Source organism: Phyllobates terribilis, unplaced genomic scaffold (genome assembly GCF_046119375.1).
Source record: "Phyllobates terribilis strain yellow unplaced genomic scaffold, ASM4611937v1 Scaffold_82__1_contigs__length_6685932, whole genome shotgun sequence".
Classification (NCBI taxonomy): domain Eukaryota; kingdom Metazoa; phylum Chordata; class Amphibia; order Anura; family Dendrobatidae; genus Phyllobates; species Phyllobates terribilis.
In genome coordinates, this window is record NW_027362842.1 from 3387740 (window position 1) to 3412681 (window position 24942).

Consider the following 24942-nt stretch of genomic DNA (forward strand, 5'->3'; position numbering starts at 1 on the left):
CGGGTCTGAAGACTACCCTCAGGAGGAGACAAGGAGAGGACACCGTTACTAATGAGCGGTAACTGAAACTGTATATAGTTACCCGTAAGGGTACTTGACATGCTGCTAATTGAAGTGTGGTCCCCGTTGGGACTAGTGTGGAACTGTTAAAGAACTGTTTCCTGTGTGCCCCTATCCCCAACCAGGCTGAGGACTGTGAGCAGCCATTCACTTATTCCCCACTGGCCGAGGACTGAGAGCGGCCATACCCTGTAAATAGTTGCGCTTCCTTAAGCGCCCCCTACTGGTTTTATAAGGAACTGTTTTTCTACTAGTGACTGTTGCACTTTACCTGGTCACAAGTTGCACCGTGGCCAGAAGATCAAGAATGTGTTTTATGTGAGAATGTTTTATATGAAAAAAAATTTATATCGAAAGTTTATGCTGCTAAAATAATAATGTAAAAAGTTACCTGTAATGTTTTCTAATGTGTAGTATGCTAAAGGGGTTAATGATATTTTCTGATAATGTTTTTGTAATGTTTTATACCTGTAGAGTTAAACGAGAAAAGTACCTCCCATAAAGGGATGAGTTCTTAGTTAATGTTTTATATGTTAGTGTACACTTTAAAATTTTTGTATGTTTATAATGTTTTGCTCTTTTCCAGCCCGAGGACGTGCTGTGATTTACCAGGGGGGAATGTAGCACCCCGAGGACTCGGCTGCTACAGGGGTATTGCACCTCGAACCAGAGGTGTGGTATTCCACTCCCGGGTAAGGATGGAGTGTGGAACAGAGCTCAGTAAGCTGCATGCACTACACTCACCCCATTTCCGGGGGACAGAACAACGGTACTCCCACCAGGTAGATGTGCAGGTACGACAGCGTCTGTCCCTGGCTGGAGTGGGGGGGGGGAGGAACATCCTAGTGGTGTAGGAGCAGACAGGGGAGGGACTCTGGGCATAGGTAGGAGCCCATTGGGTGCTAGTCACCTGGGCTCGGGTGTCAGAGGGAGTATATAAGGTGGGCACCATCTTTAGACAGGGTCTGTTCAGAGAGGAGCTCAGCCAGAGAGGGCTGACAGGGAGCTGTGGCTCCGTCTGGGCCCAGCTCCAGAGCCAGGCCTGAAGCAGAGAGAGAGAGAAGGAAGAAGGAGGAAGAAGAGGAACACAGAGAAAGGCCAAGAGATGCAAGCATAGAGGGAACCCTGAGATCCCACGAGAGAACCAAAACGGGTGAAGGGTTGGCAGAGAAGGGTACCGGATCCCAAACTGGTGGAGGCCAATTATCCTTAGCCAGGAACCGGAGGTCGTGGTCAAGTCTTGGCGCGACCCCTCACCATATCCACCAGGAAGGCATACCACGTATAGGGTCAGGGAAGCCAGGAAAGGTTTTGCCACTAAAAGGCCCGAGGGAGCTGGACAAAGGTGGGTCCCTGGTGGGGACGGCCAGTAGGAAGGAAGAGAGGGGAGCTCTGGACCACGCTCTGGAATTGCCTGGGAGTTGGCCGAGTCCCTGACCTGGTGGACGCAGCATGACTCGGGTGGTCCTACTGTGCACAAGGGACCTGATAAAGAACTGTGAGTAAAGCTTTTGAAACTGCACTTCCCGCCTCCGTGTTCCGTCGTCGCACCTGCACCATCGGCACTGGGACGCCCGCACCATCACTCCCATCATCATCTCTAGCATATCTGCCCTGAGGCCATACTCCTCCCGTGGGGAGTCATCTCATTCTCAGCTGCACAAACAACACCGGCCTCAGCGGTCTGCCGTGCAGCGGCGGTTTCGTAACCGCAATCCACGGGTGGCGTAGTCGAACATTCTAACATCTACTGCTAAATACTGCCACTCAGTTTGACTCCCTGGGCACGGACCGGGTCACCGCCACGAGACTACTACCCCTATCTGATCCGGCTCCGGGTAAGCCCCCGTGCGCGCGATGCCGCACGACACAGGCCCAGGGGCGCGTCATAAGCTCCAGTGGTCAGAACTCCTCCTCCTCCTGTATCTATAGAGTGTAAGCTCCTGTGGTCAGGACTCCTCCTCCTCCTGTATCTATAGAGTGTAAGCTCCTGTGGTTAGGTCTCCTCCTCCTCCTGTATCTATAGAGTGTAAGCTCCTGTGGTCAGGACTCCTCCTCCCCCTCCTGTATCTATAGAGTGTAAGCTCCTGTGGTCAGGACTCCTCCTCCTGTATCTATAGAATGTAAGCTCCTGTGGTCAGGACTCCTCCTCCTCCTGTATCTATAGAGTGTAAGCTCCTGTGGTCAGGACTCCTCCTCCTCCTCCTGAATCTATAGAGTGTAAGCTCCTGTGGTCAGGACTCCTCCTTCTCCTGTATCTATAGAATGTAAGCTCCTGTGGTCAGGACTCCTCCTTCTGTATCTATAGAGTGTAAGCTCCTGTAGTCAGGACTCCTCCTCCTCCTGTATCTATAGAGTGTAAGCTCCTGTGGTCAGGACTCCTCCTCCTCCTCCTCCTGTATCTATAGAATGTAAGCTCCTGTGGTCAGGACTCCTCCTGTATCTATAGAGTGTAAGCTCCTGTGGGCAGGACTCCTCCTCCTCCTCCTGTATCTATAGAGTGTAAGCTCCTGTGGTCAGGACTCCTCCTCCTCCTCCTGTATCTATAGAGTGTAAGCTCCTGTGGTCAGGACTCCTCCTCCTCCTCCTGTATCTATAGAGTGTAAGCTCCTGTGGTCAGGACTCCTCCTCCTCCTGTATCTATAGAGTGTAAGCTCCTGTGGTCAGGACTCCTCCCCCTCCTGTATCTATAGAGTGTAAGCTCCTGAGGTCAGGACTCCTCCTCTTCCTCCTGTATCTATAGAGTGTAAGCTCCTGTGGTCAGGACTCCTCCTCCTCCTCCTCCTGAATCTATAGAGTGTAAGCTCCTGTAGTCAGGACTCCTCCTCCTCCTGTATCTATAGAATGTAAGCTCCTGTGGTCAGGACTCCTCCTCCACTTGTATCTATAGAGTGTAAGCTCCTGTGGTCAGGACTCCTCCTCCTCCTGTATCTATAGAGTGTAAGCTCCTATGGTCAGGACTCCTCCTCCTCCTCCTGTATCTATAGAGTGTAAGCTCCTGTGGTCAGGACTCCTCCTCCTCCTCCTGTATCTATAGAGTGTAAGCTCCTGTGGTCAGGACTCCTCCTCCTCCTCCTGTATCTATAGAGTGTAAGCTCCTGTGGTCAGGACTCCTCCTCCTCCTGTATCTATAGAGTGTAAGCTCCTGTGGTCAGGACTCCTCCTCCTGTATCTATAGAGTGTAAGCTCCTGTGGTCAGGACTCCTCCTCCTCCTCCTGTATCTATAGAGTGTAAGCTCCAGTGGTCAGGACTCCTCCTCTTCCTCCTGTATCTATAGAGTGTAAGCTCCTGTGGTCAGGACTCCTCCTCCTCCTGTATCTATAGAGTGTAAGCTCCTGTGGTCAGGACTCCTCCTCCCCCTGTATCTATACAGTGTAAGCTCCTGTGGTCAGGACTCCTCCTCCTCCTCCTGTATCTATAGAGTGTAAGCTCCTGTGGTCAGGACTCCTCCTCCTCCTCCTGTATCTATAGAGTGTAAGCTCCTGTGGTCAGGACTCCTCCTCCTCCTGTATCTATAGAGTGTAAGCTCCTGAGGTCAGGACTCCTCCTCTTCCTCCTGTATCTATAGAGTGTAAGCTCCTGTGGTCAGGACTCCTCCTCCTCCTCCTCCTGAATCTATAGAGTGTAAGCTCCTGTAGTCAGGACTCCTCCTCCTCCTGTATCTATAGAATGTAAGCTCCTGTGGTCAGGACTCCTCCTCCACTTGTATCTATAGAGTGTAAGCTCCTGTGGTCAGGACTCCTCCTCCTCCTGTATCTATAGAGTGTAAGCTCCTGTGGTCAGGACTCCTCCTCCTCCTCCTGTATCTATAGAGTGTAAGCTCCTGTGGTCAGGACTCCTCCTCCTCCTCCTGTATCTATAGAGTGTAAGCTCCTGTGGTCAGGACTCCTCCTCCTCCTCCTGTATCTATAGAGTGTAAGCTCCTGTGGTCAGGACTCCTCCTCCTCCTGTATCTATAGAGTGTAAGCTCCTGGGGTCAGGACTCCTCCTCCTCCTCCTGAATCTATAGAGTGTAAGCTCCTGTGGTCAGGACTCCTCCTCCTCCTCCTGAATCTATAGAGTGTAAGCACCTGTGGTCAGGACTCCTCCTCCTCCTCCTGTATCTATAGAGTGTAAGCTCCTGTGGTCAGGACTCCTCCTCCTCCTCCTGTATCTATAGAATGTAAGCTCCTGTGGTCAGGACTCCTCCTCCTCCTGTATCTATAGAGTGTAAGCTCCTGTGGTCAGGACTCCTCCTCCTCCTGTATCTATAGAGTGTAAGCTCCTGTGGTCAGGACTCCTCCTCCCCCTGTATCTATAGAGTGTAAGCTCCTGTGGTCAGGACTCCTCCTCCTCCTGTATCTATAGAGTGTAAGCTCCTGTGGTCAGGACTCCTCCTCCTCCTGTATCTATAGAGTGTAAGCTCCTGTGGTCAGGACTCCTCCTCCTCCTGTATCTATAAAGTGTAAGCTCCTTTGGTCAGGACTCCTCCTCCTCCTGTATCTATAGAGTGTAAGCTCCTGTGGTCAGGACTCCTCCTCCTCCTGCTGTTTTTATAGAGTGTAAGTGACCCGCCCCCAGGGCCGTGGGGTACTCGGCAGCCGGGCCTATGGATGTCGGTGGGGGATATTATTTATAGGGGATTTGTAAAGTTTGTGACGCCACCTGTGGAATGCGGCTAAAGGGAGCCGCCGCCGCTGCGGAGCAGTCCTCTGAAGCTGATGTTACTGCAGCAGGGATGGTGTGACTCTCCACAGGTAGAGCAAGCTCCAGGGCAGTGTAGGGAAATGGATGGTGGTACAGGTGAGAGACGGCCAGGACGGTTCAGGGAGAAATGACAGACACTCACACGGGGGTTCGCTTTGGTACCTTTACTGGTGTTGATTCAGGTATGGTCCAGGGTACTCAGTAGGCAGGGTGCACTTCTGGACTCTCCCCAGTGAGCGAGTGTAGGGCCTCCTGATCCATAGCTTCCACTTGCTAAGCTTCTGACCTGCCTGGAGCTAGGCCTAGCTTAATTACTGTCTCTCTCTCTTGCACCTGCTGACCTGGTGGTAGGGCTTTCTCTTGGAGATCACTCTCCCTGGACACTGGGGCCTCCGTGACTCCTAGCCCTGGTACTGTAATCAGTGTTGGTCGACGTGGGACTTGTAGTCCTCCAGGTGTCCAGTGGTCCCTACTGGATATAAAGGAACCCGGTAGGCGCGGACCCAGTGTCCGGTGTATATTTCGGGGTGAGCCTGGTACGCTCCTCTGCCCCCTCAACTCCTCTCTCCTCTGCCTTCGGCCACACTCAGGGCCCTCACTAGGCTTCCACTTGTGTTGTAGGCCTTGGCTCGCCTAAGCACAGCAGCCAGCGTGCTGCCTCTTCACTGGTCTAAGTGCCAGCACACTCTCTGAACTAACTACTCACTGAGCTGCCTGGCTCAACCCTCCCTATATATACCCCTAACGGGCTCCCTCTGGTGGTCTGAGGTGGTAGGGTGGAGGTGTGTGAATATGTGAGGGCCTCTTGTGGAGAAGTCCATCCATGCACCCTACTGTGTTCTGTGGCACCTGTGCGGAGCAGGGCGCCACATTCCCCCCTAGTACAACTCAGTACTCCTGGACAGAAGCTTTTTTTTTTTTTTCAAAACATGTAACAACAATAACAACAATATTATAATAATAGCAATAATAAGGTTACAATAATTTCACCGATGAAGGAACATGAGGAACATGAGGGACCCGCCTGAAAACCCTCAACGTAGGCCCTGGGCGTGGCTACAGGGCATAGGTGATCCAGGTGGTGGACCACGTCTTCGGCCACGCCAAACGGGTTTTTGTTCCGAGGTCACTTAAGGAGCACTCCAAGGAGTGCAACTATTTACAGGACAGTTTTTGGGCTGCTCACAGTCCTCAGCCTACAAGTCTCTGTACCCTTACGGGTAACTAAATGCACATATAAATTTCAGTTTATATAATAAACAATGACAGTAAGTAATGCACAACTGGGTTACTATTTACACTGCACGTATTTCTAACTTATACCTGGCAGTGATCTGGCCTTGTGTACTGCGTGCTGACCTACGTAGTACTGTGGTGTTGTTGATGTCTGTGTTTGCACTGTCTGCTACCCAGTCAGATCTACGTGTGGGTAAATTGTAGAACTGTCTTAACCTCTCTATGGGACTGGCAAGTACACTGGGTACTGGGCCTACTGGCTCTGCTTCTACCGGTGATCCTTCTTCCGGGGATTCTTCCTGAGCAGGCCCTTCCGGGGTACTTACAGGTCTTACTTGCAGTGGAGAGTCTTCTGGATGTTGGTAGAAGTGCATCACAGGTATTATTACAGCTCCATCAAGTTGAGGCAAATCTGCCGGGAAATCTCCTAAGACAGTATGGAGTCTGTGGCTTCAACAGACCTGGGCACAACTTCAAGTGGTCTCTTGAGACTGTTGCAGTTGTCTTACCTCCATCTTTACTGATTAGACAGGTTTTCCTATTGTCGAACCTGGAATCCAACACAGTGTAAGGCTCTCTTTCCCACTGGTCATCAAGCTTGTGGCTTCTTCTCACTTCAGCACAACTTCTCCTGGTGTCAAGGGTTCTGCTGGTGCACTCTTGTTGTACTGTGCTTCCTGCTTATCCCTCACCCTATTTAGACTGTCTTCGACACAGGCCTGTACTCTCTTATACTGCTCCTGTCGAGTCGTATCCCAGTCTTCAGTGGACATATTTGCTTCTGGCTCTACCACTCCAAGCTCCAGGTCCATGGGCAACTTTCCGATTGTACAGATCTACCAGGTCAGGTAGTAGGTCTGGCCACTGGTTTCTTTCTTCTAGAGGTAAGGTCTTCTGCAGGTCTATGATGATATTGTTCATCTTTTCACATAGACCATTGGTTTGAGGGTGGTACGGTGTAGTCCGAATCTTTACACCCGTATAGATGGCAAAACTCTTTGAACAGCTCGGCTTCAAAGGCAGGGCCTTGATCCGTCAGCAACTTATCCCGGTATCCATGGGGCCTGCAGAAGTATGCTTGAAATGTCCTTGCTGCAGTTTCTGCCATCAGATCCTTGACGGGGGCTACCACCAGGAACCAGGAGTAGTGATCCACCATGGTCAGGGCATAGGAGTAGCCTGACCTGCTGGGTGACAGCTTGACGAGATCCAGAGCGACGATCTCCAGGGGCTGGGTTGTCTTGATGGACTGCAAGGGTGCTTTCTGGCTGCTGTAGTCTTTTCTTCTGAGGCTACAGGGTCCACAATCCCGGCACCCCCTCTCTATGGAACTCCGCATTCCAACCCAATAAAACCGACTCTTCGGGAGGGTTTCCAGCTTCTTCCAGCCAAACTGCCCTGCTTGATCGTGGTAGGCCTCCAACACCATCTGGATGTCTGTCCTGGGCACTACGATCTGCCATACCATCTCATGGGTCCTAGGGTTGACATACCTTCGGCACAGCTTCTCTCTATAGATGAACAGCCGGCTTCTCTCATTCCACAGTTGCTTCGCTTGTGGAGGAGCGTCCTTCTCCAGGGAGGTGCCTTCCTGGCTTATCAGTTCTTTGATACGGCTGACAACTGGGTCACTGTCCTGGGTCTCCTTCCAACTGTGATGAGGTAAAGGGTTTAGTGTCTTACCACGATACCTCCTGGAGGTGCGCTGCTCGTGGACCATCCCATTTCTGTGGAAGGCAGGTAGCTCAATCTCCTCCAGGTCATCCACTTCTTCTTCAGTGTCCGACTGGTGAAGCATTCTGGATAGGGCATCGGCGTTGGCGTTCTTGTGGCCTGCCCGGTACTTGATGGTGAACTGAAAGTTTGACGGCCGGGCCATTCAACGCTGTTCAATGGCTCCCAACTTGGCTGTCTCTAGATGTGTCAAGGGGTTGTTGTCAGTATAGGCCGTGAACTTACTGGAGGCTAGGTAGTGCATGAATCGTTCAGTGATGGCCCAGACCAAGGCCAGGAACTCCAACTTGAAGGAGCTATAGTTTTCTGGATTCCTCTCGGTAGGACGAAGCTTCGTGCTGACATAGGCAATCACCTTCTCTTTGCCATACTGCTTCTGACTCAACACAGCTCCTAGTCCCTCGTTGCTGGCATCAGTGTACAGCAGGAAAGGTTGGCTGTAGTCAGGGTAGGCCAGGATTTCTTTGCCAGTCAGGATCTCTTTCATCACTGCAAAGGACTCAGCCTGTTCTTTACCTCACTGGAAGAGGGGGGTTTTGCCTCTGTTGGACTGTCCTACCAGGAGACCTTGCAAAGGCGCTGCCTTCTTGGTGTAGTCCTTTACAAACCTCCGGTAATACCCGACCAGTCCCAGGAACTGACGTACCTCCTTCAGATTCTTCGGTTCTGGCCATTTCTGGATGGCAGTGACCTTCTCCGGGTCTGGTGCTACTCCTTCTGGACTGACGATGTGCCCCAGGTACTGAACCTTCTGTTTGAGCAGGTGGCACTTGGAAGGCTTCATTTTCATTCCATACCGGGACAACGACTCAAATACCTCCGCCAGGTGTTTCAAATGGTCCTCATACGTATAGCAGCACGATCTCGAAGTTACGGTGTCCCAAACAGCACTCCATCAATCTCTGGAACGTTCCGGGGCGTTGCAGAGTCCGAACAGCATACTGTTGAACTCGCAGAGTCCCATCGGGGTGGTGAAGGCCGTCTTCTCCCGGTCCTCCTCAGCAACTGCTACTTGCCAGTACCCACTAGTGAGGTCAAGGGTAGAGAAGTAATTTGCAGACTTTAGTGCAGCTAGGGATTCCTCTATATGAGGCAAAGTATATGCATCTTTATATGTTATGCGATTTACCTGTCTATAATCTACACACATCCTCATGCTTCCATCCTTTTTCCTGACCAGGACCAGGGGAGCTGCCCAGGGGCTACAGCTATCTCTTATTACCCCTGCCTTCTTCATGTCATGCAACATCTCCTTCGCCTTCTGGTAGTGTGCTGGTGGTATGGGCCTGTAACGTTCTTTGATGGGTGGATGGTTACCGGTGGCTATGTGGTGTTGTACCCCTTTAATCCTCCCAAAATCAAGTGGGTGTTTGCTGAATACCTGTTCGTATTCCTGGACCACCCTGTGTACACCTTGTTTTTGATGGACAGGAGTGGCGTCAGTCCCAACATGGAGCTGTTGACACCAATCCTCCAGCTGAGCTTCGGAGTCATTGTCCTCCACTGTATCTGGTGGGGTCAAGGATTCCACTGTGTCTATGGCATCATCATTCACAGTATACAACCTGGCTACAGTGGCGTATCTTGGTTATTTAACTTCATCCTCCCCACAATTTAGGAGACGTACGGGTACCCTCCCATTGCGTACATCCACTACCCCTCTAGCAGTTAGGAGTGTAGGTCTGTGCATGAGCTAATGGGCTCCACTACCGCCTGGTAGTTCTGTCCCTTGAGACCTTTTGCTGCTCTACACCAAATCAGCATTTCACTCATCGGGGGAATCACAATGGGTATTGGGTCTGTCACCCGTACATTACCAATCTCACCACCTGATAGCTTTACCTGTTGCTGGTACAGGAGGGCTCGGATCTCTTTCTGGAGTGCCCTCCTCTGCCCTGGTTTGGCAGTGTCAGCAATCTGTTAGAGCAAAAACAACACTTCTCCCAAACGGTTACCCACAATATTTGTACCAAGTATCATATACAAGTCTGTATCACCAGGGTTAGATTCTATTACAATCAGTCCTTGGTCCTTTAGGTCCGCCCTCCCCACCTTCACTGTCACGTCCTTAACCCCTACTAGGTTAAGAGGAAGGCTATTAGAGGCATACACAGAGAGGTTCGGGGCTGGTGGCTGGAGTTCATCTACGGACATCAGGTATGATGGTAACCTGTGAGCCGGTGTCCAGTAATGCAGGTGTTGCTATCCCGTCCAGCACGATGGACAGGAAAGGCCTTCCTCCTACGAACCGGTGATACCAGCTTGATGGGCCTGGTTGATTTACTCCTGGGTGTCGGCCCCTCGGCCCCAGGGTTTGCTCGTTTAAAGGACAGTTCTGCGCTGTGTGGCCTGCCTTGTGGCAGCGGTAGCAGATGAATTCTCCTGGAGGGCGACGTTGGTCATTGTTCCTCCCACGGGGTGGCGTTGTCCTCCTACGGGGTGGTGTCGTCCTCCTTCTTCTCCTCATCCAGGGGACATCCTCAGGGCTGTAGGCCAGTAGGATCCTTCCCTCCGGCTCAGGCTCCGTCTGTAGCTGCAGGGTGCTCAGGGTTTTACTTAACTGGCACACTTCAGAGCGCAGGCTGTCCAGCTCGTTAGGGGGCACTGTTTGCATCCTTGTTTCGGCCGTTATTGAAGGAGCTGCGGGTGCCGCGGGCACTGGGGTGGCCCCACCCTGGTAACACTGGATAGCAGTATCTGATGGTTCCAGGGGCTGCAGACCCTTAATAGCCATGTCCTTCAGGGTGTCGAAAGGTGGCATCTGGATGATCTAAGACCCACCACCGTACAGTTCTGCTCTCCTCCTGGGACCTCAACCCCCGGATGAACTGTTCCATCAGCATTTTATTTTCATTTTGTATGCAGGCCGGACTAACCTGTTTCAGGGCCCGCAGGGCTTCCTGTAAGCGCCAGGCGTAGTCCCGGACACTGTCATCAGGTTTCTGGACACAGTGGTAGAACCTCATCCGGAGATCTGCCTCAGTGCGGTTTTCAAACACAGTTTGCAGTCTCTTAAAGATGATGGACACTGATTTTCGGTCTGCGGCAGGCCAGGTTTCAAATTCTCGCTCTGCGGCACCAGTCAATTGTCCCAGCACAACAGCAGCTCTCTGCTTACCAGTCATAGAATACATGTCCAGTACACCGCATATTTTTCTCTTGAATCCAGACAGGGTCTCTGGTTTGCCATTATACTGGGGAAGCCATTTCGCTCCAAGGATATACGGCAGGGCCATGGGTATCAACGGGGTCACGACCCCTGCTGGTGGAGCGGCTGCTCTGGGCTGTGCAGCCCCGGGCGCAGGTTGGGCATCAGGAGCGTTATCCGGTGCTCCGGCGGCTTGCTGGTCGTCGGCCATGGTTGCACCCCCCTAGTAAACCGTAGCCTACCTTCTTCACTTCTTATCAGGTAGGGCGAAGCTCCGCGGGCGACGGTCTTCTTCCAGGGCCTTGCGTCGCTCGCGTCTGACGTCAGAGCGTCCACTGGACTCCTTCCAGGACCTGACTCTTCCTGGTTCGACATCAGGGGCGGGGCGTGTCTTAGGCTTTGTGCGCTTCCAGCGGTTACGCCTCTTCTTCCCGCGCGGCGACAGGAAAATGGCGGATAATGGAGGGAAACCTCGGAAATGGCGGAAAATCTTCACCACAGTAAGTGTTACAGTCTTTTAAGGCGCACAGTACCAGGTGGCAGCGGGCACGCGATCCTGTTCGTGACGCCAGAAGATGATGCGCCCCCAGGGCCGTGGGGTACTCGGCAGCCGGGCCTATGGATGCCGGTGGGGGATATTATTTATAGGGGATTTGTAAAGTTCGTGATGCCACCTGTGGAATGCGGCTAAAGGGAGCCGCTGCTGTGGAGCAGTCCTCTGAAGCTGATGTTACTGCAGCAGGGATGGTGTGGCTCTCCGCAGGAAGAGCTAGCTCCAGGGCAGTGTAGGGAAATGGATGGTGGTACAGGTGAGAGACGGCCAGGACGGTTCAGGGAGAAATGACAGACACTCACACGGGGGTTCGCTTTGGTACCTTTACTGGTGTTGATTCAGGTATGGTCCAGGGTACTCGGTAGGCAGGGTGCACTTCTGGACTCTCCCCAGTGAGCGAGTGTAGGGCCTCCTGATCCGTTGCTTCCACTTGCTAAGCTTCTGACCTGCCTGGAGCTAGGCCTGGCTTAATTACTGTCTCTCCCTCTTGCACCTGCTGACCTGGTGTTAGGGCTTTCTCTTGGAGATCACTCTCCCTGGACGCTGGGGCCTCTGTGACTCCTAGCCCTGGTACTGTAATCAGCGTTGGACGACCTGGGACTTGTAGTCCTCCAGGTGTCCAGTGGTACCTACTGGGTATAAAGGGACCCGGTAGGTGCGGACCCGGTGTCCGGTGTATATTTCGGGGTGAGCCTGGTACGTTCCTCTGCCCCCTCAACTCCTCTCTCTTCTGCCTTCGGCCACACTCAGGGCCCTCACTAGGCTTCGACTCGTGCTGTAGGCCTTGGCTCGCCTAAGCACAGCAGCCAGCATACTGCCTCTTCACTGGTCTAAATGCCAGCACACTCTCTGCACTAACTAGTCACTGAGCTGCCTGGCTCCACCCTCCCTATATATATCCCTAATGGGCTCCCTCTGGTGGTCTGATGTGGTAGGGTGGAGGTGTGTGAATGAGTGAGGGTCTCTTGTGGAGAAGTCCATCCATGCACCCTACTGGGTTCTGTGGCACCTGTGCGGAGCATCTAAAGAGTGTAAACTCCTGTGGTCAGAACTCCTCCTCCTCCTCCTGTATCTATAGAGTGTAAGCTCCTGTGGTCAGGACTCCTCCTCCTGTATCTATAGAGTGTAAGCTCCTGTGGTCAGGACTCCTCCTCCTGTATCTATAGAGTGTAAGCTCCTGTGGTCAGGACTCCTCCTCCTGTATCTATAGAGTGTAAGCTCCTGTGGTCAGGACTCCTCCTCCTGTATCTATAGAGTGTAAGCTCCTGTGGTCAGGACTCCTCCTGTATCTATAGAGTGTAAGCTCCTGTGGTCAGGACTCCTCCTCCTCCTGTTTGTTTTTTCCATCTTGTGTTTTGCGGTCACGTGACCATCTGCCTATATATTCCAGCTCTGCCCTTTTTGTCAGTTTATCTTTTTGTGTTCTGCACTAGTGTTGAGCCACCCCCGTAGTGTTCGAGTTAGGTTCGGTTCGTCGAACACCCGTATGTTCGCCGAACTGTTCGTCGAACACCTTCGAACACCATTAAAACCAATGGCAGGCAAACTAAAACACATAGAAACGCATAGAAAACACCTTCAAAGGTGTCCAAAAGCTGACAAATTGCTCAGAAGACACAACTAACACATGGAAAAGTTACAAGTACATATAGTCATGCGAAAAGAAAAGAGGTGAAGGAGTAAAAGGAGGGGGAGACACAGATATAGGCATGTCATGCCCTTCTAAAACCAAAAAAGTGCGAAGCCGACACGGCCAGTCCGTTCCTGCCCGTGTGACCTCCGTGTCGCTGGGTTTGTGCCAGAGCCGCGGTGGACCCTGACGGCCAGCCCCCCTCTCCCATTACTGGTGCCTGTCCGCTGGTGGGTCGAGCGAGCCCCCCTGTGGTGGAGGCAGCTCTAAGCTTTTTAATTTAAATTGTCCCTCTAATTTGAATGAATACACTTTAAATCCATTTACAAGGATCTATTGGAGGGCAAGTCTCATGCCAGCAGCCGCGTAATTCCAGCTCCAGTAGTGTCCACTAAAGCTGCTGCAGTTAAAAAGCTTTTATAAGGATCAAGCTTGGCGGTCCACCGCAAGGCGTCCTACCGCCAGTCCCAGCCCCCATGCCTTGGAGTGCCTCCCAATGCTCTTCACTGAGTGTCCCGGGGGCCCGAACCATTTCCTTTGAAAAAATTAAGTGTGCAAACTACAGGTGGTGTAGCTTGCTTAACAGCTGGGATAATCCGCTGACTAGCAGACACTGCTACTAGGCACAAAGTATTTCCTAGGCTAGATGCAGTTAAAAATTTGTAATTAGATACTCTCGTTGGATGCTGAGAAAGCATTCCATAGATTCTCCTGGCACGCCATATATTATTCTCTTAAAAAGCTTGGGGTAGGGGTCTAGGGGACCCTTTTATAGCCAAAATCACGGCCCTATATCGCAATATGTCACCTAGGCTGAAGATAAATGGAACATTTTCATCACCTTTCATATTCACCAATGGTACAAGGCAGGGATGTCCTCTGTCCCATCTCTTATACATCCTAGTGATGGAGCACCTGCTCTCATCAATTCGCCATAACCCCAATATTAGGTGGTTTGAGGTGGGAGGCACCGAGTACAAGTGCTCTGCATTTGCTGATGATGTCCTAGTATATATCACTCAATCACATATATCCATCCATGCTGTTATGGCTGAAATAGATCACTTTGTTACATGGTCAAATTTTAAAATCAATGCAGCGAACTCTGAGGCCCTCGATGTCTCCCTCCCCAAATCCATATAGGATTCCATCCAGTCCAACTTTCCCTTTGCCTGGCCCTCACAGGGTATCAAATACTTAGGAATTCCTATTCATAGAGACCTCTCCCATCTATGTTATCTTAATTTTGGGCCCTTTATTGAACAACTCCATACAGACCACGGTTGGCAAGTTAGAACTGTGAGATTCACTACGTGAACCACTGGTGTTTTGTGGAAAAGCACATGTACACTGTGTTCCAAATTATTATGCAAAAAGTGTTTAGGAGTGATAAGGGAAGAATTTGTTTGTTTGTCAGTTAAACTCATTGATGGTGATGTGTGTCAGGGCTCTTTATATCACTGTAAGCAATTGCAGACACCTGTGCTAATTAGTTTGGCAGGTGTGTCCAATGAAAGGCAAGACTACTTAAGAAGGCTGTTCCACATTATTAAGCAGCCTACATTTTCTGCCAAAATGGGAAAGAAAAAGGATGTGTCGGCTGCTGAGAAGCAACAAATTGTGGAGTGTTTAGGTCAAGGCATGACTACAATCAACATTGCCAAGTGCATAAGCTGCGTAAGCCATCCTGTCGACCTCTTCTATCCACTGCACACAAGAAGAAACGGCTCCAGTGGGCCAAACATTACATGAAGACTGACTTCAAAACTGTTTTGTTCACCAATGAGTGCCGTGCAGCGCTCGATGGTCCAGATGGATGGAGTGGAGGATGGCTGGTTGATGGACACCCCACGCAAACACGGCTACAGCGCCAACAAGGAGGAGGTGGAGTAATGTTTTGGGCTGGAATCATGGGGAGAGAGATTGTCGACCCCTTTAGGATCCCTGAAGGGGTAAAGATGAACTCCATAATGTATGTGGAGTTTCTCAAACAGCACTTCCTGCCATGGTTCAAGAAGAAGAACCGTGTATTTCACAGCAAGATCATTTTCATGCATGATAATGCACCATCTCATGCTGCACATAAAACATCTGCATCTCTGGCTGATATGGGCATAAAAGGGGACAAACTTATGGTGTGACCCCCATGCTCCCCTGACCTCTACCCCATTCAGAACCTCTGGAGCATCATCAAAAGGAGTGTCTATGATGGCGGGAGGCAGTTCACATCTAAGCAACAGCTCTGGGAGGGTATTCTGTCCTCATGCAAAACAATTGAAGCAGAAACCATCCAAAACCTGACAAATTCAATGGACGAGAGAGTTCAGAAGCTCCTTTCGAACAAGGGGTCCTATGTGCAAATGTAACATCACCTAGAATAAAGTTTTGAGTTGAAAACTGTTTGATTTCTGTTTCTAATAACCTGCTAATGCTTATAATTTCAAAAATGTTTACTTGGAGATACTCCTGTACCATCGTCTCTAGGCGTTGACTATGTGTCAGACTTCTTGTCTCCTGTGGCCTTGCAAAGGATGGGCTAAAAAAGAGGTGAAATGATTCCGCAAAATTGATGTTACCAGCAGATACTGTGTTTCTGTTACGGTTTGAGTGCTGAACACTCGACGGTCCCACGGTTGGCAAGTTGGAACTGTGAGATTCACTACGTACACCACTAGTGTTTTGGGGAAAAGCACATGTTAGATTCTGCAACTGTCTCTGCTGATACTCCTGCATGCGTGCATCTCTTTCTATGGCAGGAATAATTTCTGCAAATTTACTTTTGTACCGGGGATCTAACAGTGTGGCAACCCAGTAGTCAGGATTATTTCTAATTCTCACAATTCGAGGGTCATGTTGCAGGTAGTGCAGCAAGAAGGCACTCATGTGTGTTGCGCATCCAGGAGCACCAAGTCCCTGTTGTGTTGGTGGCAAGGTAACAATCATGCTTCCTTCCTCTGCCCTCTCCCCCCAGCGTCGCACAACAGAAATGTGATCAAGGTCTCCCTCATCTGATGAGTCTTCCATCAGTTCGTCCTCCACTTCTTCCTGGGCTCCTGCACCTTCCTCACTAGTTTAGCTAATAACATGCGCCCTGGAAAACCCATCTCCAACACCCTCACATGCCTGCCGCCTTGGTGCTGCCGACCGTCTGGACCTTGCAGATGTTAGCCCTTCCGCATACAACTCCTCCTCCTCTACTTCCTCCACCTCCTCTTGTGCCACCACCTGACTCTGAATTCTGTTTAACATGTGCTCCAGCATGTAAATCACCGGAATAGTCATGCTGATAATGGCATCGTCAGCACTAAACATCTTCGTCGCCATTTCAAAACTGTGCAGAAGGGTGCATAGGTCCCTGATCTGAGACCACTCCTCCAGCGTGATTTGCCCCACCTCTAGATCTCGTTGGCCCAGGCTATACGTCACAACGTATTGCACCAGGGCTTGTCGGTGCTGCCACAGTCGCTGCAACATGTGCATTGTTGAATTCCACTAGGTAGGCACATCGCATTTTAGCCGGTGAAGTGGCAGGCCCAACGACTTCTGTAGACATGTAAGTGGCTGAGCTGCGGGATGCGAACGGCGGAAGTGAGCACACAGCAACTGTGCCCTCTGCAGAAGGCCATCTAGTCCGGGATAGTCGGCTATAAATTGCTGGACAACCAGGTTCAACACGTGAGCCATACAAGGCACGTGTGTGACATTGCCCCTCCGAAGGGCCACACCGAGGTTTGCAGCATTGTCGCACACGGCCTTCCCTGGTTTCAGGTCCAGTGGAGACAACCATTCATGAAACTGGTTCTCCAGAGCTGACCACAACTCCTCAGCTGTGTGACTCACATTTCCCAGACATTTTAAAGTAAAAACCGCCTGATGCCGTTGAGCCCTGCTGCCAACATAGTAAGGAGGTGTGCAGGATCCCTTCTGCGCAGTTAGAGAGCTTGTGGCATGACCAGACAGGCTTTGGGTGCAGGTGGAGGACCGAGAGGAGGTTGAGGAGGCAGAAGCAGTGGAGGAACTTCGAGATAAAAAGGATTGACGCACAACTCGTGGGGACGGCAAGACTTGGACAGCAGTCCCTTGTCCTGCTGTCACCATAGTTACCCAGTGCCCAGTCAGCGACATGTAACGCCCCTGTCCATGCCTACTCGTCCAAGTGTCTGTGGTGAAATACACCCTGTCACACACAGAGTTTCTCAAAGAAGCGGTGATGTTGTGTGCGACATGCTGGTGGAGCGCAGGCACACCTTTCTTTGAGAAGTAGTGCCGACTGGGCATCTGGTACTGGGGCACTGCGACGGACATAAGGTCTCGAAAATCCTCTGTGTCCACCAGGCGGAAAGGCAGCATTTCTGTAGCCAAGAACTTGCAGATGGTGAAATTCAACCTCTTAGCTTTCTCATGGCTAGGAGGAAATGGTCTTTTACTTGTCCACATCTGAGGGACCAAGGGCTGGCTGTTGTGCTTAGATGCGGTTGAGAAGGGTGTCCCCGGCAAACTGCCGGTCTGTGAGGAAGATGCAGGCGGACATGTTAGGTTGCCTTGATCCAAAGGTGTTGCTATCGATGTCGGACAGCGCTCAACACCAGCTGGTGTTACCACCTCCAAAGAAAATGATGACCTGCCAATCACGCTGGCTGTTGCGGGTAAAGAGGTGGCAGGTCTGCGTCCCAAAACAGGTGTGACTGCTGTCCCCCCAGTCACAGAGGATGAAGAGGCCGCGGATGCACAAGATGTGGCAGACGGTGGTTGGCCCGGCCGGCTAGACCGCATTGTAGCACAGTGAGCTTCCCACTGCAACTTATGCTTCATATCCATGTGCCGGTTCATGCATGAAGTACTCAAACTATGTATTTTTTGGCCTCTACTTAGCTTTTGCTGACAAATATTACAGATAACACGAGTTGGGTCATCTTTATCGATCTGAAAAAACGCCCAGGCTATGCAAGGCTTAGCACCCATGCGACCTGAAGAGCCACCACGACTTGTGGTGAGAGGCAGAGTTGTGTTTGAGGATGCAGTTGTTGACGTGCTTCTAGTACTACGTCTCTGTCCAGGAAGGCACAACCTGACCTTGTCGTCACTAGCATCCTCCTCCACCTCCTCTGCTGACCTCATCTCTTGGCTTACTGTGGGTTGACAGTAAGTGGGATCTCCAACCTCATCATCATCACCCTGTGCGTTATCACACCCGTCGTCCTCAGAGCGAACCTGTTCCTGCCCTGACAAAAAACTAAAGTTGTCGCTCCAATCAGGTATTTGAGTCTTATCATCGTCTTCCTCATTGTCTCCACCAACAGGAGTTACAGTTTGGGAATGAGGGTCTACATTATGGTCAGAACCTTCTGCGTCTGGTCCTGGATCCGAATCATAAAGATTCTGGGCATCAGTGCAGATCATTTCCTCGTCTGGATTCACAGAAGCGCTGGAGTCGACCTCTGATTCCCAGGCTATAGTATGAGTAAACAGCTCTGCAGACTCAACCATCTGTTCTACCTCATACTCAGACGGGCAGCTGGAGATTTGGGAGCTGTGAGGAAGCAAGTGCGATTGGGGTGACACCTTTGAGGACTGGAGTATTTGTGATGTTGAAGTTGATGTGGAGGAGAGCCCACTTAAAGGAGCACTTGATATCCGTTGAAGCACCTGCTGTTTTTGTGCCTCATCTGGAATTTGTAGCGATTGGCGTGGCCGTAAGAAAGGGATCTTATCACATTGTCCGCTAAAAGAAGGATACATCTTAGTTTGGCTGGAAGATGGTCTTTCTTCTGCAGATGTTACTGTTGCTTTAACACCTACCCCACTGACACAACCTTTTTTTCCCTTCCCAACACGCCTATTCCCCTTTCCACCAGCAGCAGGCCTTTTTCCACTCATTTTGGTGGTTAACTAATTCACAACTCTGGAGTTGTTTGCACAAAAATACAATGGATGGGAACCGAGCAGAGCTAAGTGGCCAATCTGTGGTATTAAGCCAAAACTATTGGCTGGGTTAGATGGAGAAAAAAATTATATTCAATTTGCAACCTGATGGAGGTCTGTATAGATGGACTAATAGAACAAGTCCCACACACTGCTACAAGCCGAAATATTTTTTCAGAGCTAGATGCAGAAAAAATTATATTCAGTTTGCAACCTGATGGAGGTCAGTATAGATGGACTAATAGAATGATGCTATGCCCAAAAGGTTTTACTTCACTAGGTGCAGTAAAAAAAATTGTATTCTATACACAGGTGGTATATCTTGCAACACAGATAGGCTACTCCACTGACTAACACACACTGCAAGAGGACAAAAAGGATTTGCTTTGCTAGATTCAGCCAAATGCTGTGAAAAAAACTTGCACAGCACTGGCACAGACCTGCCTGGCAAAAAGTGATAGGAACTGATGTAACTTAGTCCTGAAAAGGACTGCAATTACAATTAGTCTTTACTCCCAACCTATCTATTTAAGAGCACAGACCTCCCTGATAAAAGTCGTAGGAAATGCTGTAACCTAGTCCTTAAAAGGACTGCAATCACAACTCTTCCCTACTCCCAAGCTATCTGTAGATTTGTGCAAAAATTGGCTTCAAATTAACAAAGTATAGCGCACACAGCAACAGCGGTGCCGTCTAAAACGCAGCTGCAGCAGTGAGAAAATGGTGGCGACGGGGAAAATGGCTTGGTCTTATAGGGCAAGGACATGTGACATACACTGCCAATGACACATGCCCTTGCTTGTGTGAAAAAAAGCACTTCGCTCCGTGTGTGCGCTGCTGATAGGCTGACAGATTGCACCTCCCCACTGCAAATGCGGGAAAGAGAAAAAAAAATGGAGATCTTCATTGTTCCTGCAGAGATCCATCCCCTGCCCCTCCCCCCGCCCCGCTGTACACTCAAACTGCGTATTAACATTAATTTTCATCATTACTGAGAAAAAATCCAGTTATGATTTTGGTGCATGAACAGTTATCGAACATAACCTCGAACAGCCGAATTTTTTTCAAATCGTTCGTGTTCGCTGAACGGCTCGAACACCGCCCAAAACAGCTCGAATTTGAGATTGGCGAACAGTTCGAGTCGAACACCGCTCATCTTTATTAAGGACAGACTGGAGAGGTGTAAGAGTGTTAGCAGGTAGGTGTTACGGGTGTGTCAGAGGTGACAGACAGTCGCCTGCAGTTGGTTGCAATAGATCTCTACGTTTGGCATTACAGACATCTTCTTAGATGAGAGGCTGTCTCTAGGACCTAGCGGCTACCTCCCTCTGGTAATTAGCTCCGTGGCCTGGGTGTATATATAACTGGTGTGTCTGAAATTGAGGTGCCGGCTATATTCATTTCTACTTGTGAAGACTTAACAAAAACACTACTTCGTCCTCTCTGGAGCTTGAGGCCAAGTTCGCATTTGTCTGAAGTTATCTAAAGCTAAGCATTCTCCCCCTGTTTGTCTACCCTTGTTGCCTCTAGAGTTTAGTGGAGATCGACTAGTGCTCATCTTGCATTAGCCATACGCCAGGGAAAGACAGGGCGAGGCACACGTGCGGCAATTGCTGAAGTGCCAATATAGGGACAGTAGTTGAGACAGGTTGTCACTAGACCAGATTAGGAGGTCTCCACTTCTCCCTTTCCCTAGTGTCTGGGCTCCCTTTCCCTCTTCCCTCTGTGTTGCACTAAGTCTTTCCCACACCTGGCATGACAGGAGGCCACAGAGGAGGAGATGATGAGGGCATGCTCAAGCAGTTTAGTAGATTGAGGATTGAGGAAAGGATGGATTCTGGTAATATTCTTGAGCTGAAGGCGATGGGAGATGGCAAGGGCTTGGATTTGTGGTTTGAAGGACAGAGCAGAGTCGAAGGATTACGCCTAGGCAGCGGATTTCTGGTACAGTGGAAAGAGTGATGTCATTTGTAAGAGGGTGACCAGGATCTGGTCATGCACCTTGTCTGTATGTGTACATATAATGTCATATCCTGTTTGCAATATGAAAAGGTTTTATGATTAATTGCCCTACATGTTAGTAGAGGGTAGTGTAGGAAAGGGTAAAGGAGTTTGGGAGCTGCTGAGTGTGGGAGGAGCAGATTCAGTGGATCAGAGAGCAGTTTCCTGGTTGCAGTCAGTTCCTGGGAGAAAGAGAAAGATGTAAGACAAGTACAGTTGGTGGTCCAGGGGGCACCTTTGGCACAAGTTGTCCAGCAGAGAAGAACCTGTACTCAGATAATCTTAATAGACATTTCCGTACGTTCGGGACCTACGGTCCATAGGATTCACAGGGAGTTGTGTCTCCACAAGCCTTCAGAGAAGGAGAAGCCGGACGGGAAACAGTCCATACAGGGATTCTTACTACTGCAAGGGTCTTATAGACCAAGAGTGTTCACTATGAAAGGGACAACTCGGGACAAATGGACGCTGAACATCTCTACGTGCGGTGTGTCGAACGGTGACCCTGGGGGAGTCAGTATACAATGTAATGTGCTGTATGAAGATATTTACCAATGTTCCAGTAAAGTTCTTTTTTTATAAAATGGAACAGAACTCCTTAAATGTGTGTGCGGCCGTTCCTGAGATGTGAAGACTGAAGACGGCAGAGATCTATGATCCAGATGTGAGTGTTCTGCACCACACACACAACATGGGAAAATGTGTACTTTTATCTTTGTCGGGGGACCAGGGTATGGGAACACATCAGCCTCTGGCCATAACTACCACCCTGAGTCCCTTACATCATTTATTGAGATTAGTGATGAAGTGACCATGCTCGCTACTGTTCGATGCTCGCCCGAGCATCTTACTGATCGAGATGCTCGGCGCTCACCAAGTATTTACGGGTTGCTCGGGCGGATGCTCGGGTCACCTCCCTGCATGTTTGGCGCTCTTTACAGAGCCAATGAACATATTTCAGTGAAGTTATTGACACCAGTTTGCTGATAAAAATAGTTACCTACTGGCCAGCTATTTAAAACTGTGGTTTGTCTGTCACACGGATCACATATAAGTTCGCTGTAAATTCAACCATTAGTAGTGAGCTTGGAAGATATTGTCCTCCATTTAAAATGGCGCGTGGCAAGGGACAGGGAACTGGACGTGATGGTGATGGTACATGCAGAGGCCGAGGCAGTCGGCAAGCTAAAATTGTGCCACAACAAACACCCACATCTTCTCACTCGACCTTCCTGTCCCAATTAATAGGGGTCCGCAGAACACCACTATTGAACACAGAGAAGTGTGAAAAGGTTATTGGTTGGATAGCAGATAATGCTTCCAGTCACCACCACCACCCTGTCTTCCACACGGTCAAGTCTCAGTAGCCGTGAGTCTGGACCGCATATTCCTCACCCTGATCCTCCTTCCTCCCACCATGCCGAGTGCCCAGAGACAACTGATCCCACACTTGGACACTCCGAAGAGCTGTTTACTTTTCCATTTATAGATTTGGGCCTCTCGCCCGGTCCACTTGAAGCGGGGCAAGAGGAGATCGCATGTAGTGATGCCCAAATATTTGAGCAGCCACGGTCACACGAAGGTGACGGTGGGGAAGCGTCACAAGAGGTGGACAATGATGAGACACAATTTCCAGAAAGTCAGGAGGAGAACCAGGGTGCGGAATTGGAAGATGAGGTGGTGGATGATATAGTAACTGACCCAACCTGGCAGGAGGACATGCAGAGCGAGGACATCAGCACACAGGGAGAGGGAGGCAGAGCACCCCAACAGACAGGAAGAAGCAGTGTGGTGGCCGCAGACAGAAGACAGGCAACCGTTCCCCGTAACACCAACACGAAGGAAGCTGCCAGTACAACTGTTAGGTCTTCCCGAGTCTGGTTGTGTTTTAAAGACTCTGCCGATAACCCCAAAAAGGCCATTTGCACCATCAGCAGGGGTAGCAAAACGACCAGCCTGACCACCACCAGCATGATCAGGCACATGGCAGCAAAGCACCCGACTTTGTGGGCCGAACCCCAGGGTCCAGGAACAGTGTCTGCGTGTGGCACCACTGCTTCTTCTGCTGTTGTGCATACAAGCCAATCCTCTGTCCATGGTGCATGCAAAGATGGCTTCTGCCCTGCACCTGTCGTTGCACACTTTCAAGTAGCAGCATCAGCAAGCACATCCAAGTCCTTGTCCCAGCGCAGCGTTCAGTTGCCCATACCCCAGTCCTTGGAACGCAAGCGCAAATACGCAGCCAACGCCACACAGGCCACACTACTAAATTCCCACATTTCGCGACTGCTTGCGTTCGAAATGTGGGAATGTTGCCTTTTAGGCTCATGGAGATGGAAGCATTCCGCAACCTGATTGCGGAGGCTGTCCCTCAGTATTCGGTCCCCAGCCGCCACTATTTCTCCCGGTGTGCCATCCCCACATTACACAAGCACGTGTCCCAAAATATTAGCCATGCCCTCAGCAATGCAGTCACCGGGAAAGTCCACCTAACCACGGACACGTGGACAAGTGCTTGTGGGCAGGGATGGTACATCTCGTTGACGGCACACTGGGTTAACATAGTGGAAGCTGGGACCCAGTCGGACCTTGGGACGGAACACGTCCTCCTGATTCCAAGCATTGCAGGCCCTAGGTCAATCAGGGTTTCCCCCACAGTCTACAGCTCCTGCACCTCATCCTCCTCAGCCTCCACCTCCTCTTCAGCCTCCATCTCCGAAATGACCACATCAGTCACAAGCTGGAAGCACTGCCTCGGCCAAGTGGCAACAGGCTGTTCTGAAGCTAATATGCTTAGGTGACAAACCGTACAATGCTAAAAAGTTGTGGGCAGCTCTGAAAGAGCAGGCAGATCTGTGGCTCACACCGCTGAACCTATAGTCAGGCATGGTCGTGTGTGACAATGGCCGGAACCTGGTGGCGGCTCTGAGGCGAGGTGAGCTCACACACTCACCATGCCTGGCCCATGTGCTTAACCTTGTGCTTCAACGGTTTATCAAATCCTACCCGGAGCTGCCCAATCTGCAAAGTACGCCACCTGTGTGCCCATTTTAGAAAGTCACTTACCGCTTCCGCCCCCCTTGCCGTGTTTCAGAAGCGTTTGCAGCTTGCGGCTCACAGACTGGTGTGTGATGTCTCCATGCGTTGGAACTCTACACTACAGATGTTGGGAAGGATTTGTGAGCAGAAGAGGGCAGTTGTTGAGTACCAGCATCAACAAGGCCGTCGGTATTCAGTTCAGACTCCACACATAAGACTTCAGGAGTGGACATGGATGTCAGACATATGTACCATTCTCCAAAACTTTGAGGACTCCACCAAGATTGTGAGCGGCGATGACGCCATAATTAGCATCACCATCCTGCTTCTCTGTCTTCTGAAATGCTCTCTGCTCACAATCAAAGAGGATACATTGCAGGCGGAGCACGATGAGATGGAGCAAGGAACCATACAGGGTGATTACACACAGCCAAGCCTCATCTCATCCCAATGTAGATTGTGTGACAATGAGGAAGAGGAGGAGGAGGAAGAAGGACAGGAGCTAGTTTCATGCGCTATAGATGGTACTACCTGCACAACTGTCATACCATCTGTTCAGTGTTTCAGTGTGGATGGCCTGAGGACAGAGAGGAGGAGGAGAGCATGGTCAGTCATTCTCTTGGTGAGGACACAGAAGTCTTGCCTGTTAGTAGTCTGGCACGCATGGCTGAGTTTATGTTACTCTGCCTTTCCCATGACCTTCGTGTTCTCAAAATTTTGGGTGACAGTCATTACTGGTTGGTGACACTTCTAGACCCACGCTACAAGGAGAACTTTATATCTCTTATTCCTGAGGCGGACAGGTCTACAAAAATGAGGCTGTACCAGAAGGCCCTTGTTGCGGAACTATTAAAATAATTCCCATCTGAAAACGATGGCGGCAGAGGTCACAGTTCATTGGACAACCAAGGAATACAGGTGAGAGAGACACA